At 25.4% G+C, this 17,925-nt stretch overlaps 1 long non-coding RNA gene across 1 annotated transcript in view; it reads left to right on the top strand.

The window, feature by feature from the left end:
• Positions 1 to 3,986, top strand: part of LOC129615399 (uncharacterized) — a 109,894-nt gene extending 105,908 nt beyond the window's left edge. The window contains exon 3 of the long non-coding RNA XR_008697451.1: positions 3,484 to 3,986. This is a non-coding gene — a long non-coding RNA (uncharacterized LOC129615399). The remainder of the gene's footprint in view (positions 1 to 3,483) is intronic.
• The last annotated feature ends 13,939 nt before the right edge of the window (positions 3,987 to 17,925 follow it).

Below are 17,925 nucleotides of genomic sequence, written 5' to 3'. Positions count from 1 at the left end.
AAATCACAATAAAATTCATTGTATTTTTGATGAATTCGGTGACTCCTCACTTCATATTTTACACCGCAAATTTTTTTTTTGTCCAGTTCACAAAGAAATAAGTATGTCCTTTTGTCATACATCATGTCAAACTGTCAACGGTTGTTTGGCAAATTCGACATAATAAGCTTATAAAACTACTTATATATAAGATAGTGGAAATAGGATTAATATACCTCTCAACTTGATTCTTACCTGCATATTTTGCTTTACATGAGGAAATTAACAAAAATATGTTGGATAATAGAGTTAGCTCGTTTCACATTTATTTGTGTGAAATTTTAATACGCTTAGCTTGGCAATTCTCGATATTCACCTTTTAGTATTCAACACTAAAATTAGTGTTTCTAGTGTTGAATACTAAAAGGTTAATTAAATAGGATTCTTACAAAATAAATTAACACATTTCGTCAAAAAAGTTTCTTTTGTTTCAAAAATTTTCAAGCTCAATTGGAAAACGGTACATTTAAAAAAAAGGCAAAATAAAGTGGTATAACGAAAATATGATTGCCATAAAATGGCAAGCAAAATTTGTTACGGTACAAGAATCTGAAAAATGGCACAAATACCATGAAAATGGTACGTTTGACTGTACTGGTTGTTAAAACGTTATACTGGGGCAATTGTATTCTTGCTCTCTTGAATTTTTGTACATTAATCTATAATTCTTGAAAAAAATGCTTATTAGTTTCACTCTGTCCGTTCGCCTGTCCGCGAACATGTGTACCAAACTTTTAAATCCTTGAACATAGCAAGCAGAGATTTTATATGTAAATAGATTTTTAATAAAAATTTATTTCCGTAGGAGAAAATTTTTACCTATCTCCTCCCCCTCTCGAAAAGTATACACTACTGACATTTTCTTTTATTTATTATAGAAACCATAAATATTTTTGAAATCTTACAAATGCAGAAATTTAGTCCTTTTCTACAGCGTCACAGCAATAACTGAACATCAAAAAGACAAAATATCCGTTATAATTAAAGGTTAGTTAAAATATACTTTTTCCAAATTTTTGATATCGTTTTTCCTTTAGACTTAAACATGTTTAGCAGTCTGAAATTTTAGCAGCTTTTAATATTAACAAATAATTTATTTCGTTAGAAAAAAAAAATTTAAAATTTTAGATCCCCCCTTCAAATTATCGCCTTTCGAAATTTCTAAAATTTAAATTTTAGGCACCTCATATTTCCGAAAATCTTTAAAAGACTTTGGTATATGAATGAAAGTAATTTTAATGATGTAATTTTTTAATAAGAATAGTGTTTACTTACTGAATGGAAAAGTGCTTCTTTAAAAAACTATTGGTTTTAATCACTTTTATTGAATTTGGGACACTTTAAAAACATATAGCGAAACATTCTTTCAATTTCTACTTAAAATTTTGTAGAAAAACTTTGGTGCAAATTTTTTGTTTGTAACAGAGTTTAGTAATATTTATTATTTGATTAAATAATTGCCTTATTCATATTAGTTACCTTTTAGTTGAGTAGGTTAACCATTTTCAGTATTGTTTGATTTAGTGTATAATGTGTTCTATATAAATTTTATGGCTGAGTATTGATTATTTTTAATGTGTGTTTCTTTGTCGTTTTTATACTTCTAGAAAAGTTAAATTACTTTTTTGTTATTTTAGGTTTATTATAATTTTCGATTTTATTATTACATTCCAGTGTTATGGAGTAAAAAAGAAAAATTATTTTGTTTTGCTTTGTTTTGCTCCTTTTTTTCTTTCTGCCTTGGCAAAAAAGTATATTATTTCAGAAATCTTAAATGTCATTCTTCTCCACCCATTTACGAAGTGAATTTCGATGATAGGGAAAATAAATTTTTAACCTAAAATCACTAACAAAAAAATTTATTTTCTAGCAATAAGGATCGTTATAATAACAGCATAATGTGAAATGAAAAAATTTAAGGAAGTTATTGTTGAAAGTAATGAATAACTGTAAAAATTGTTGAAGCATTACAATTTTTTTTGTAGATACTATGTACGTATATCTACAAATATATCTACATATTTATTTTGCGTGTTATATTCATAATATAATATAGAAATATGGACATACTGTTATGTACATATAGTGTGAAACGTATTTGGACTCGTTTATTTTTCATGTAAATTTCTTTTCTTGTGTCCTATTCTGAAATCTACTGCAAAATTAGAGAAGAAAAAAAGCAGAAATGGAGTTCCTTATTTTAACATCCAATTTACATATTTTGGTTTTCCCTTTTTTTATACATTTTTTGCAATGTAATTTTTAACGCAAAAAGTTATAATCATTCAATTTGATGTATTCCTTTACCATGAATTTCATGAGCAGAAAATAACACACATTTTCATTTACTTTACTTTTGAAATATTTAACTACAAACTAAATGAATGGGGTACCAAAAAAGTAACGTCATCATTTAGGTAGTAACTGTTTAAAATATGGATTTGACTCATGTTTAGTGCAATCATTACTTATTTATTTTTGAGTAGTTTCTAAGTATCACCGTTAATATGATAATAATGTCCATTATAAACAAATTTAGTAGAATTAATTTAGTAAATAGTTAATAAATTTAGTTAATTTAGTTATTATTTCCTGTACCAGAGTATATATTAGAACTTTTCTTGTCTTTAAACTAATGATAAAATTAGTGGTAACATCGTAATATTTTATTAATTTGAAATCGTAGTATTTTCTCAATTTGTATTGATAAAATATTAATAGTTTCTTTAAAAATCGTAAAAGAATGCACGTATTTGTAGTTAAGAAAGTTGCTAATATTAACAAGCTAACACATCACTATACTAAGATACATGGATTTACGCACACAACGAATGGAGCACGTTGCCATAATCAGTTGTATCACTAGAGTTACGATACATTTTGTCCCAATTGGGAAAATTCAATTGAAGGTTGATGAACACTTACTATTACGAATGTTAATATGTGGTTGTTAATGAACATACCAGAGTTGACTTTATATACGAAATGTATTTTTAACAGAAATTTTAAAATATTGTGTTAAAATAATGTTAGAATTTTTAAAATGTAATGTTGTCACGTTCAAACAACAACAAAAAATGGAGGAAGTTTCCAATTATCCTTTTCAGCGCGAATAAAATTATATAATGTATGATGTCCGATTTTTATTATTGTTCTTACATTTTTTTTTGTTCTACGAAAACAAAAAACATTTTATCATCACAACTCCATTTTTTTTGTGTTTCTTATGCGTCGACCTAAATCGTAAAATTTATGTAAATTCATTCATTTATTCTAAGTGCAATTTGAAAACAATAAAAAAAATCTTTTTTCTTCTACAGTCCACCCTACCATTAACATTTTGCTATACATTTTTTTACTAATTTTGTATTTTTTTATCCTACATAAAAAAACTTATACTAATATTATTATAACACTTGATTTTTTTTCGTTTTTTTTTTTCAGGTATAGTAACAAAAGGAGAACAAGAAAAAAATCTATGTAGATCCTTCAGTGCAGGAAAATTGTAATTAAACTTTTTTAAGAGTTTTTGCAGAAATATAATAATTTTTTTATTAGTATTAAGGCGTAACACAAATCTAAAATTTCTAGAGTGAACACAAAAAATGAGGTGAGAAAACATGGTTTTTACATAAAAAATTTTTGGGGGAACAAAAAAAATTTTTTTTTGCTTACACTTTATGTATTTGGATCATAACAATTTATTACTTGACATGATTAGTTTAAATTTAAAATTAAAATTTTTAATATGAATTAATACATTAACATTGATTAAAAAAAAAGAATTAAAATCAAATCACTTAATTCTAGGACATTTTTATTTATATGTTATGTGAACTGGCACATTTATTTGCATGAGTATTTGAAATTTCTCATAAAAAGTTAATGGGCTTAGCACTTAAAATTAATATTATATTTGGGTTGTTTGTTTTTCAAATATTTTTATCAAGAACATGCATGTAGTACATGTTTACAAGATTGAGTTACCTATACCTTTATATAGAAGGGAAATATTGATTTATAAATAGGACGCCTATTATAAACGCAATCTTATATTTTTTTTAAATTTTTAATAATTATGTAAATTTTTATAAAAATAAGGGCGAAAAACCATATTACAAAAGAAATTTCAAAAATTTAAGAAATATTAATGAAAAACAAAATCAATTTGATCGTCGATGTGCTAAAAAAGAACACTTATTGTACAACTTAATTAAAAATATATGTAATTCAGGTTACAAGGAAATTTAGAGTTATTAGAATTTTAAAGAAAAGGTGTACAAAAGATAATGTTAGAAAGAGGGTTTATTTAAAAGCAGTTATTTCTTTATTGAACAACTTCGAAATATTCTGATAAAATACAGAAATAAAAAGGTTTCGAAATTAAATTTTTACACTTGCCGTATTAATTTCACTTTATATTTTTTTTGTGTATGAATTTGTAAATGCATTTTTAGTACAACTAGGAAAATTAAAACAGAATCCTAATATTGCGTCCTAAAAATTTTATAATTTATTTGAAAATTTATTTTCAACACATTTATATACAAATACATATTAATTTTTAGGTATTGTGTGGAAATATTTGTAATTACTTAGAAATATTCAGTAACTTAGTGAACCTCTACTTTATTTTATATTGTTTTTATATTATATGAACTAAATTTAGTAAAATTTTTTGTCATATAACATTGTACTATACCTATACCAATATATTAAAAAAACTATACATATTTGTTCAGTATATTGTCATAATATTCACAAAACTCAGAAGAATTAGAATCGTTTCATTGCACGAATTTTACTGGAATTTGTTTCTCAAAATTGGGTCAAGCTATTGACTATGGATGCTATAAGTATAATTAGATATAGCAATAATTACATGACATTAATAACTGTATGTACATACATTTTTAACATAACCCCAACAATCTTAAATATGCTTTATACTTGAAAAATATGATTGGTGTATTATTTTATATTTATAAGTTTAAAATTTTTAAGTCCAATATTTCGAATTAGAAAATTTAATATAAATTTAAACTTTAAACAAATGATGTTCCTACTGCAGTTAAAATTTAAAACACACCGAAAATAATTGCCAGTCATGTCTTTAGCACTATTATTTCAATTTTATGGAGAATTTCTGAACATAAATGAAATTACTTGAATATTTTTCTTGACATTTAAAACTAAATCCTAATAATTCTATAAAATTTCAATATTTCACTCACTTGTTATAACAGAACCTTAAGGAAAATGCTTTAGTAAATCAAATTCTGCATCGTGAACTTTCTTCTCTAAATATTTTTCGTTATTTATAGCGAAATTGTGTTTATACTTTTTACTACTTATAAAATTAATTATTTAAAGTTAAAATCAATTCGTGAAAATAACTAAGTTACTTTTTTTCTATGCATGCAGTATCATGGACGTTACATCATATGACGTTTTCACATTAAATAATTATTATAAGCACATTCCAAACAGTTCGCCTCACAATGCAAGGCTCTCATTAAGTAGCAACTCGTATAATTATGATAAAAGAAAATCAAAGCTGTGCTATATTAGTTAAGAGGGCAGGAGTTTTAATATTTTATTCGAAATTAATGTCATATATCCTGTTGAGAAATTCAATTAATACTGTAAAGCTTAAAATCATAATGTATATCTACTTATATATGCATGTCAATTTCATCAAATCAAACCTGAATCAAAAGTGTATAAATGAGAATATTACATACATATATTTGTATTATAATATAATATACTGGTGTACATGTTATTAATGTACATACATACATACATATTATGAAATACATTTAATTTATATGAAAGCATTTTACTCATATCCTTTTTACGGACCCCATGGTAGAAAAGTGTAAATAAACAATTTTTAGCAACTTATCGGTCTGTCGGTTTGTGTGTGTACACGTCTGTCTGAAGTTCGGCTGAACCGATTTTAATGAAATTTAATTTATATGTAAGTTTATTTCGACTATGGCACGGATTGATCAACTTTTGGGGATATATCAGGACTCGGGAACTGGACCTTTTAACGGGCAGGTTTTACATTTTTGATAATTTTGAAGAAAATATTCATCAGATTTACTTGAAATTTCATATAAGCTTCATTCGACCGTACGCGAAACCTCTTAACTTTCGGAAAAAATCAGATGTCAGCAACTGGACGTTTACTACGGGTCAAATATACATTTTTGCGTGTATAAAGAGAAATAATCAACCAATTTCATTGAAATTTAATATTTAAATTCTTCGTATTAAAACAATGAAAATATGTATAATTTTTTGGGAGAGATCGGGGTTCGGAAACTGATCTGACCGATTTTACATTTTCAATCATGCCTTCGGAACGAATTGATGGAAATTCTTGAAATTTGATATTTGAGCTGTGAATGCTACCAGAAGTTACTTACGAACTTTTCGTATAATTTAGCCGGCGTAAAATGAAACTCTACTAAGAGCCAAATTCACATTTTTCTAGGTATTTTAACTAAAAGCTTATTAGTGTCCTTAAAATTGTAACAAAGTGTTTAAAACGAATTCACATTATCTTCTGGACTATTTTTACTAATCTAGACAATGTACGGTCAGTTATGTGCTGACTTCATCAGATTTTTTATTTTGTATTAAATCACTGTTGCAACATGAAAATAAATTTGTTAAAGTGTATTTACGTCTGGTTCGAGAATACTTTAACTTACATGTTTGCCTTTTTTATTATATGCCTATATGTATATACATATGTATATATGAATTTGTTTTCAATTTTTTAATTCTCCAACAAAAAAAATATTATGTTTCGTATAATGTAAACAATATATTAGTACATTACCTATATCTGAAACATAAGTATGTTGTATCTATCTTCTATACTGTACCCAGTAAGTGTATATGTATGTATGTTCATATACCCAGAAATAATCTTTTAAATGCGAATATTTTGTATGCAACTGTATACAAATGTAATATACTGTATATCAGTAAATTTTTATGCTTTTGTAAAAATGTCACAATAATTATTGTAATAACACAAAAATGTATGTATTTGTAAATATAAACATTTAATATAGACAAACTTGAGGTACATAAATGATGACTGTTATGGACATAAGAACTTCCTTGTCTTAAGCAAATATTATATATACGTAAGGCAGTAACATAAAGTAACTCACATCCCAAAAGAAGTCATCATAATTTACCCAGAGAAGAAAAAGAAAAATAATAAAAATACTTTATTGTTATACAATCATAATAAAATATCATTTTCATAATCATCATCATTTTAATCATTACAAAGAGTAATTCAACTGAAACAGAAATGATAAAAACGGAAAAAAACTTATAGCTGCTATAGGATTCCCTTAACTTATATAATTCATAAAAAAATGTTGATGTGATAATTCCATTCATAATGTATAAGTACTGAATATTTCTTTATATGAAAATTAAAGTTGGAGGTACGTTTATTTTAGCTTAGAAATTACAACAAAGCTTCTGAATAAAACATCTTGCCAAAATCAGTTGTCCTTTACCATTTTATTAAATGAATACTATATTAAAAGAAATATTCTTCCATATAATGCGTAAAACTTTAATTAGAGCAACACAAAACTTTTAACTCACAGCAATTTTAGACCACCCTAAAATTAAACTCTAAATTAACAAACTATTTGGTGAACTACTAAAAACTTATAATGTACTTTCAGTCGCAAAACGTTACGAAGATTTTCATTCATAATGTTAAACTCTTAATTTTTTTTCATAACCTTTTCTTTATTCCTAGGTAAGAAGAAGGTAAAAATCCAATGTAATTTTGTCGCGTAAAGTTGAAATTACAAACGAAACTCAAATATTGTAAAAAAATTGCAAAAGTTATTTGCATATTTGTAAAACAAAAACGATGAAACAGAAATTAAAAACTGTGTAAAATGAAACAAATAAAAGCGGCACAAAAAAATATAGACTTATAAATTCACATACCTAAAGTGTAAATGAGAAGGAAATATTCTTTGCATCATCATCATCAAATGAATGAAATTTTACATTCATAATGTTAAACATTACGATAATGAGGAAATTCATAAAGGATACAAATATACTTATGTAAAACAAAATAAAGGAAAAAAGGTGGAAAAAAAATGCATGAAAAAAAAAGGTACTTGAACTCACTATGTGGTTTCCTTTTTATTACTGTTTTTTTTTACTGTTCATATTATATACATACATAGCATTTGGAATTAGATATAATATTTAATATAGGCAATGGAGTGAAGTGACTGACATGTTTAAGAACATGAAAAATAATAATAATAATTACGAAAAATACATATGGAAATCTAAACTCAAAAAGTCAAGAATGTGAGCAAATTATGGCGACCCTTTTTCTTTTGTATTAATAATTATGACTTGTAAGTTTTTTTTTTATATAGCTTCATTTTTGTTCATAATAATTATGAATACAAACAATTAATAAATATTTCAAATTATATTTTTAAGGTTCAGTTTATGGGCACAAAATTCTTACAATAATTAAATCAGTTTAGCAAATAAAATATTGAAATTCTAACCTCCAAAAGATTGTTGACGAAAATAATTAAGAATACTTGGAAAATCTATTTTACTTTAAATAAAATTAGAGGATTTTAAACAAAGTATACCTATACTTATTATAATTGTGTACAATAAAATTAAATTTACAGATACGCAAAAATAGTAGCATGTACTTTTGTTATTTAAAGTGTTTGACAACTGCACTTTGGCTATGTTATAATAATTAACTTTGTAAAGTAACATATTTCCTATTAGTAATTTTTGTATATAACTATTTATATATAAATTAAAAATATTATATATTTATGTATTTACATAGCTTTAGGTTTAAACTGGCAAAGCATTTCTACAGCATAGGAAACTTATAGTATAATTTTGCATTCATATAACTAAGTTATAATTTATTTAGTTTATTGCTTAAAATATATTGTTCATAACTTAAAGTTACAATTTTGAAAAAACATGAATAAAACTATAAATTTACTATGTTAACCAGATTCGTTTTTAGTTTAATTACACATATTGGGAATTAATGTAGTTAAAGTATTCGGAAACACACTTCATTAGAAGGTATGATTACAATGTCCTTTAATTTTTCAACTTTACTTTTGCAGAAGTTCGTTAAAGTTCGTGCCAGTGATACAAACTAAATCTTTTTCGAATAAAGAACAATATTTTAGCGATTTAATATTATATAAGCCTTTAAAATTTGAAGCTCATCCGTTTTGTTATGCAAGAGAATAATAAATTTATCCGAAAATTGATGAAAAATTGGTTTATGGCTTTTGTAGTTTGTTATGTATTGAAAAAATAAGCCTTGACCTTTTTTCGATTCCACAATTAAGAGTTATTATTTGGTTAAGGCCCAATAAAGTATCAAAAATTCGCATTTTCATAATTTTAAAGAGCTTTAACTGTAATAAAAGGGGAGTCATAATATATACAAATGCTCCACAGTTTCTGTCTTCTGTTTAAAAAAGACAGTGAGACTGAAACTGAGATTATCGGTCTTATTGTTTCAAAATTTTAGGTATAAAAACATTAAATTTGCTAATTACCTTTTGCAGAATGAAAATAACTTATATGAGTTTACTATAAGAAGAATGAAAATGTTGATACAGTCGCGCTTGCATAAGAATGCATCAATCAACATAAATTCCTGGTATTTAGTGGCAAAAAGGGATTAAGTGGCAAATGACATAAGGTAAGTGAATGACACTTTTTGCAATACCATATTTTATCACCATATCGGTCTTGTTTAAGGTGTATTAAATTTTCAGAGCCAAATTTTTCAAATTTTCCTTCTTAGTAGAATAATTGCAACAGTTTATGCAACAGCTTGTTGATAATTTTGTTTTTTTTTTTCATATTTTCTTACATTTTCATAATTTAGAGCTATCTTTTGAATAAAATTAAAAACTTTTTTGCTTTTAATTTTTTAATTAACCGCAAAATATTTGTAAAATCTTTCGTATTTTGTTTTGTTGAATTAAATTGCTTATATTGTTTATTGCATCTTCTAGGTATGCTTTTAATTATGCTGTTTCAATATAATTGCAATTTAAACCATCTACATGGTGGATTTTAAGAACATGAGTGAGATATTAAAATGAGCGTGCGTGGGATAAGTGAGATATTAAAAATATGTTATATTACTTTTTTATTCATGTATTTCACGAAAAGAAACATTCAAGTATTTTAAACTTTAAAATTTTCAATTTGACTTCTTTTTATTCGTTCCTTTGTTTCTAGGATCTAGAATATTTATAACTATATTACAAATAGTAAAACGGGAGTAGGTAGGGTTGAACGTGTCAACTTTGTGATAGACGTATACAAATGAATGATTCCAATGCATCATATTTTCAATACTTTCCATAATATAAGACAAAGTGACTTTCGAAGTTAATGGCAACTTCCTCTACGAAATTTCAACTAGTCTTATAAAATATTTGCTAGTGCAGTATTTCAGTGCTATACCTTCTATAATTTTTTCTTGTTGAAGAAGTTTCCTGGTAATATAAGTAAATTAGTATTAAAGAAACACACATACCTATTTAAAAAATAAAAATTTTTTTTTTGTGCATAGTAACAGTAATTTTTTTAAATAAAGTTTGGTCAAATTAATAGTTTTAGATATAGCGGTTTCAACAAGTGAAAATACTGCTTTTAAAAACAATTTACCTATTACAATCTATGTACTCCATTTTATTAATTTCATTAATATACTAAGCTATTTCAAGAATTGTATACACTCATGATGAAAAATTTATGCAGTCTTTGAAATAAAGCAAAACAAAATTTAAAGAGGTGTTAACATAATGCTTGATTTTGATCGATATATTTTCTGATGGCACGAAATTTACTGTTAGCTTTCTGTATTTATAGAAATTCTGTATTTATAGAAAAACTTACAGTTTCGGAAATATAACGTGCCAAAAATTAGAATTTTCCAAATTTCGATAGGCGATGAGAGGGGGTATAGTTAGAAAAAAAATTGTCTTCGGACGAAATAAACCATTTATTAGCGGCTAAAAGCTATTAAAATTTCAGATTTCTATAACCTGAGGAGGAACACTCTTTTTCTGCGTTTTCAAAATTTGAAAAATGCTTATGGCTTAACTCCAATAAATAGTTAAAAAATGCCATTTTTAGGGTTTTGGGTTAGTATAATCTTTATAGGAGGGGGGTGGGTAAAAATTTTTTAAGTTTTTAGCAAAAATCTAAGTGCATATAATATTTCAGCTTTCTATCTTCAAGGGTGTTGAAGTTTTGTAAACCTGCGCACGGACAGACAGACAGAGTGAAACTAATAAGCACTTTTTTTCAAAAATTTTTTGGAAAAGTGCTAAAAATATAAAATGCTCTAAATATAAGTTTGACATAAATTGCATTCTAACACAACTTTGTTTTTTTCTAAATGTATAAACTCTAACATTTAACGAAAATTGCAATAATCTAATAAGTACATATAACGTTAAAAGTTTTAATATATTACATACAGCAATTTACGATATAAACAATAATGTCCAATATTAAGGATGTCAGTCTACAGCTGGCCTTGCATTATGTATGTATAATGAATATTTCTCACGCTGTTTTTATTGTTTTAATTACCGAGTTATTGTCGTTTTGAAAAAAAGCATCAGAGATTGTAACAAAAAAGTTCAAAATATTTTTTGAAACAATAAAGTCTGCAAAATTTGTCGGTCTATTTAAATTATTACCATGAATTGTATTGGTCATATTATTATATGACCGATACAATTCGTGTATTTACACGATATATCGTGTATTTATTCATTTTATATGTAGTATATATAAAAAATACTTTATTTTTTTTAGATATGCATATAAGTATTTTTTTATTCAAATTTACGACTGCTAACCTATTTATTATGCACAAGCTAAAGAGGAAAATTAGAACAAAAATTTTAATCGATAACTGATATGCACGTACTTACATACCTATTATCTTTATACATACATTCAAAACTGTTTAACATATCAAGGTTATTGTAGAATTTATCGTCTGATTGCAGTTTTGAAAAAAAATATTTATTTCAATACTTAAATAATTTTCCTAGTGGATTAAGTATATAAAAGTATTTGAAATGAGTTGATTTTTAAATTTTTAATTGGGATTCTGTAATTAGTTGAAATTTTAGTATAGAATCTAAATTTGAGTTTAGTCCACAGTATAGAATACCAAAAAAATAAAGAATTCGACCTCTTTGATAATTAACTGTGAATTGTAAGTTTAGAGTGATATTATGACTGTGAATTGTAAGTTTAGAGTGAGTTTAGAGTGACTATATGATGTCATAAATATAAGAGGCTAATTATGAATACTGCTTAAGCTTTGGTTCGAAATGAACCAAGATGATCGATCTGACGATTTTAAATGAGTAATTGGATATAATTCATAGTTTGACAGTGATTTTTTTTTTTGAGGTAGTCCGGTAATTATAAAAAATTAAATGAATTGAACATGAAAAATAATAATTTAGTTTTTATTACAATTTGAACCACACAAGATTTAATTTCATTTAAAGTAAGAACATTTAAAAAAAAACGATCAAAAAATATACCATATAAGTTCTGTTCATTTTATAATACTGTGCTATTATAAATCTTTATAGACACACTCAAATTATATTTTGTTATTCATATGAATATGTGTATATTGCGTGCTCTTTTACATTATAAAATGAGTTTAAATACTATTATGTTATGTGCTGGATTTAGTTTTTAATCTATATTATTAGAGTATGTACATTGTATACATGGAAAATAAAAATCCAAAAAATTTAAAATAATTTTTAGAGCAGAAAATTGGATACTTAATCTCTGATGTAGGATTGTATAATTTAGGTTGGCGTAAAAATTTATGAGCAAAAAATATTATATCTCGTTTATGGGTTTTCAAATGTATTCGAATATACATACGTACATAAATACAAGCACATATAGTTGTATATTCTTTTATTTTACTAAACTAAGAAAAGAAACAAAAACAAAAGAAGAACCCAACGGATTTACAAACAATGCACTCACAGTTATTAAAAATACACATGTGCATACATATCTAAGGTATTTAAAAATTTTAATCAGAGTACCTATATAAAATTGGAAAATGTAAGAAAAAAGTATAATACAAATTAAAAAAAAAGCATTGTTTTAACGCATAAGTTAAAAATTGGAATATAATTATTACAAGGACTTCATTTTATTTTTTTCGACTTTTCATATAGGAAGTTTAAGTCTGGATGCTTTTCATAAAATTTCAAAAACAAATAGTACCAATTTTATTGAAACTTTCAACCTTGAAAAAAATTTATAATTTGGATACTTAATAAAATTTATATAAAATTTATATAAATTTATATAAAAAATATTAAACGCATTATTTGTTGTTCTATGTGACCAAAACCATTGAAATCTATACTAACACAGTCTGAAAATATAAAAAATCTGATGTGGTCAGCACATAACCGACCGCATTGCATATTGTCTAGTTAAGTGAAAGGGTAACAGAATATTATAAAAATGTCTTTTAAATACTTCTTTCCAATTTTTAGGATATTAGTAAGCTTATAGTTAATATACCTAGAAAAATGTAAATTTGGCTCTTAGTAGAGTTTTGCTTTGTGCTACCCGAATTCCCAGAAATGCTCGCCAGTTAATCAGAACTCAAATATTAAATTTTAAGAAATTCCATTAATTGGTTCCGTAGATATGGTGAAAAATGTAAAATTGGCCCGCAAATCAGTTTTCGAGCCCTGATCTTTCCAAAAAATTTATATGTGCATTGTTTTAATACGAGGAATTCAAATATTAAATTTTAATGAAATCGGTTGATTATTTCTCTTTATATACACAAAAATGTATAATTGGCACGTAGTAAATGTCCAGTTGCCGATGCCTGATTTCTTAAAAAAGTTAGAAATTCTTGCGGACGGTCGAGAAAAGCTTATATATGAAATTTCAAGTAAATCGGTTGAATACTTTCTTCAAAATATTCAAAAATGTAAAACAGGCCCGCTAAAAAGTGTAGTTCCCGAGGCCTGATATATCCCAAAAGTTGATCAATCCGTGCCATGGTGGAAATAAACTTACATATAAAATTTCATCAAAATCCGTTCAGCAGAACTTGAGATACACGCGTGCACACACAGACCGACAGACCGACAGACCGACAAACCGACAGGTTGCTAAAAATAGTTTACTTACGCTTCCCTACTATGGAGAAGTGCATTCTCTACCGAAAACTCGATATGCAATATTTGTTGCCATCACATAACCTACCTATTGTTTACACAATACGGTCGGTAAAAATATAAATAAACAATGTAAAAAAGAAAATAATCCTCAAGTTTGAGTTAGACTTGATAACAACTGACAAGAATTTCAGTAAAAGCGAGTTAATGGGAAAAAAATCTAAATTTTAATTCTATATTTGTTCTTATGTACTACAGAAGCACATTAATATTTTTATCAATGTAATTTAATATTCAAATAGACTCAAAAGAAATCCTTCAGCTGTTTCTGTATGCAATATATGGTGTACACATAAAAAGCAAATATATCATGAAGACAAATAACAGATGGTCAATAATCTTAACAAGTTTATCGTATAACATTATAGATTACAACATGTTGGTGTAGGTCCGTAAGGAGTGATTTTTTTAAGGAGTGTACATGAACATGAACCTGTGATATAATAATATTTTTATAATAAAGGTTTCTTACTGCAATAATAATTAAAATAATAACAATCATAATGATAATAACGGTATTAAAAGAATTAAAACGAGAAAATTAAGATGAGGGAAATAAAAAGAAGAAATTTTTGTTGCTGAAAATGATCACGCACAGCAAATAACAATATAATGAGAATTAAATTATTTTATTACATTTCTAACTAATTATTTACAATACAAATACCTAAAAAGAAATTTTTCTAAATTTTTTTGATTTTTAATTTTTTGTTCTAATTTTCTTTCGACATTATTTCATTTTTGTTTTTTTTTGAAAATCGATGAACTCTTGAATTTTTAATTTAGATATGAATTAAAAAGTTGTCTGTGGAAAAGGTACTTAGATATGTAGCTACATTTTTTTGGAATTTTATTAATTGTCGAAAATTTAACTTACTTTCATTTCGCTCGTTTTGTACAATTTGCATTTCGAAATCATAACGAGTTGAGTAAAATATGACAAGTATATTCGAATTGAATTTTGTTTTAATTTTTTTAATACAACTTTAATGACCTTAAAACTGATAAATAAAATAATCTATGTTGGTGTTTAAGGAAACCTCTTGAATAAATAAGGTCGTTGTTTTCAAACAAACATGGCTGGAACGGAAATTGAAATTTTTAAGTAAAAAGTATATACAATGATTTTTCTGTAAACTGAATAAATTTATGAGAACATAAATATTTCAAAAAGACAAAGAGTTTCAAATTGTCTAAACGTGAAAATCAAAGAAGAATCGAATAAACAGATTTACGTTTTTTATCTATGTACTCGTATCTAAATAAACGTATACTGAAGAAATTTCCAACTTACTACGAGATAAAGAAGGATAAGAAGGGTAAGAACGGAAATTTAAAGAGAAAGGAAAAATTTTAAGAACTTTGTACTTTTTATAAATTTTCAATATCCTTCTGCTTATACATTATATACATACATATATATGGGTGTATGTCATATTATGTAGTTGGTATGTCTTATAAATTTTTACTTTTTGAAATATTGTAATATTTTAACCAAATATAAAGCATAGCAATAATAATTATAAGTAAGTTTATCTTAACAGATGTCACAGCTGTAGGTATATCTTTTTCTGTTGACTCTTTCTCATCTTTGGTTATTACAATTTTTTTAATGAGGATTTAAGAAAATGGAAAATTCGTGGGTTCCCTTTAAGGTAATAAACAAAATTTATGGCGAAAATAAAAATAAAGAAGAAAAAATAAGGCCAACGTATTACAGTAGAATTACAGAGAATTTGACATTTGAAACTTTTGTTTTCTTATTTTATTCGCCGTCATTTTTTTTGCAGCACTAAAAAAAGACATTTTTAAAAATAATGTTATTATTTTTAAACAGAAAAATTTTTTTTTGTTGTGTGTCAATTTTAAATAAAATTTTTTTGAAAATATTAGGATTTTAAATATTTTTACAGAAGAAAAGGAACAATTTTTTTAAAGATGGTTTTTAAACAACTTTCTTTTAAACAATTAAATTGCATATTTAAAGTAGTGATTTTTACTGGTTTGCTATGGATCTTTGGAAGCTCTTATGCAGAAATTTTTATTTACGTTATTAACAATAATTATTTGCGGATTTATTTGAATAGCATTTTTTTGCCTACAATTTCCAACTTTTTATCCAAAAATTCAAAATACGATATAGATCTTATACAAAAAACAATACTAGGAAACTATATTGTATCTGATTTTACGCAAGAATTTTTAAAATCATACAGCTTGTCAAAATTAACAAAATTAACACTGTACGTTTTACGTATCGAAAAATAACTACATACATAAGATATCCAAAACTTAATAGTATTCCCCAATATGTGAAAGTTTAAAGTCAGATAAGTAAAAATAAGAAAGGAAAATATTGTTCTATTTCTTAGATTCTTCTCCTGATAAGAATATGTATTCCATGAACTGTACATATCCCTATGTGTTGCAGGAAAAATGCCTTGCAACGCTTCAGCATATAGACTAAGTGAAAAATTTTTAAAAATATGCTTTTTGGACAATTTGTATTTTAACTTATCTGCTTAGGTATTTATCTGTTTAAAATAAGTTATAAGTTACCAGTTTAACTTTCTTCTTCATCTTAATTGGTTTAGGAAGCGAATTTTATCAAAAAAAATTCTAAATTCCGTAAATATAACCGTTGTACAAATTCTTAATACCTAGAACATGTAATGAAATTATAGCGATATTTTTGATACAATTACATGCAAAACTAAAGAAACTGTATACAATATGATTAGTTCTTTATAAAACGGTAGGTACCTACATATTGCGATTGAATATTCAAGTTTTTTCCTGCATTCTTTGATTTTAATTTCGTACATTATTAATTATTAGCTTGAATGTATATTAATTAAAGCATCCGACAATAAATTGTTATTATTCAAACTTAATAATTTTACTGCTATTATTAAATTTTGATGATTAAAATTTAAAATGTGTTAAACAGTGTTAATCTTGATGTTATTATTATTTTGCGTATTACCGTTCGCATTCACATTATCTAGTTACTGATTTAGAATTTATATGCATCATTTTAAGATCACTTTCAAGGATAATAATATTCAAAGATTCAAAAGCAAGAATATCTTCAGTCATTTTATGATATTCATATATGTTTTTAGTTTGATGCCGTCTTAAAACTTTTTGCATTTGGGATTTTTTTAACAACTAACTGCATCAGGGGTTTGTGTGTTAAATTTAAATTCTTGTCTAATATTATTTTGGATTATGGTAAAACCACTCTTAATTCATCTAATATATCTTTGATTCCTGAGACATAATATGTATAAATGTATGCGCGTGATAAAAAAATATAAAAGTGTATTATATTAATACAATTTGGGAATATTACAGCTGACATGATATTACATTCTTTATAAATGTATAATATGCATATATATGTAGATAAAATGTAGAAATAATTTTGTAAATGTTAGACTTATAGTTTCCTTCTCTTGCAATGCTTTAATCTATTATTATACATACATACATGTAGCGCATTTCGAAGCAAGTTCTTTGTTTTTTCAAT

The sequence above is a fragment of the Condylostylus longicornis genome, unplaced genomic scaffold (genome assembly GCF_029603195.1).
Source record: "Condylostylus longicornis isolate FDR11 unplaced genomic scaffold, ASM2960319v2 ptg000135l, whole genome shotgun sequence".
NCBI lineage: Eukaryota > Metazoa > Arthropoda > Insecta > Diptera > Dolichopodidae > Condylostylus > Condylostylus longicornis.
Note: the sequence above shows the minus strand (reverse complement) of the source record. Positions and strands in the feature narration are given on the sequence as shown.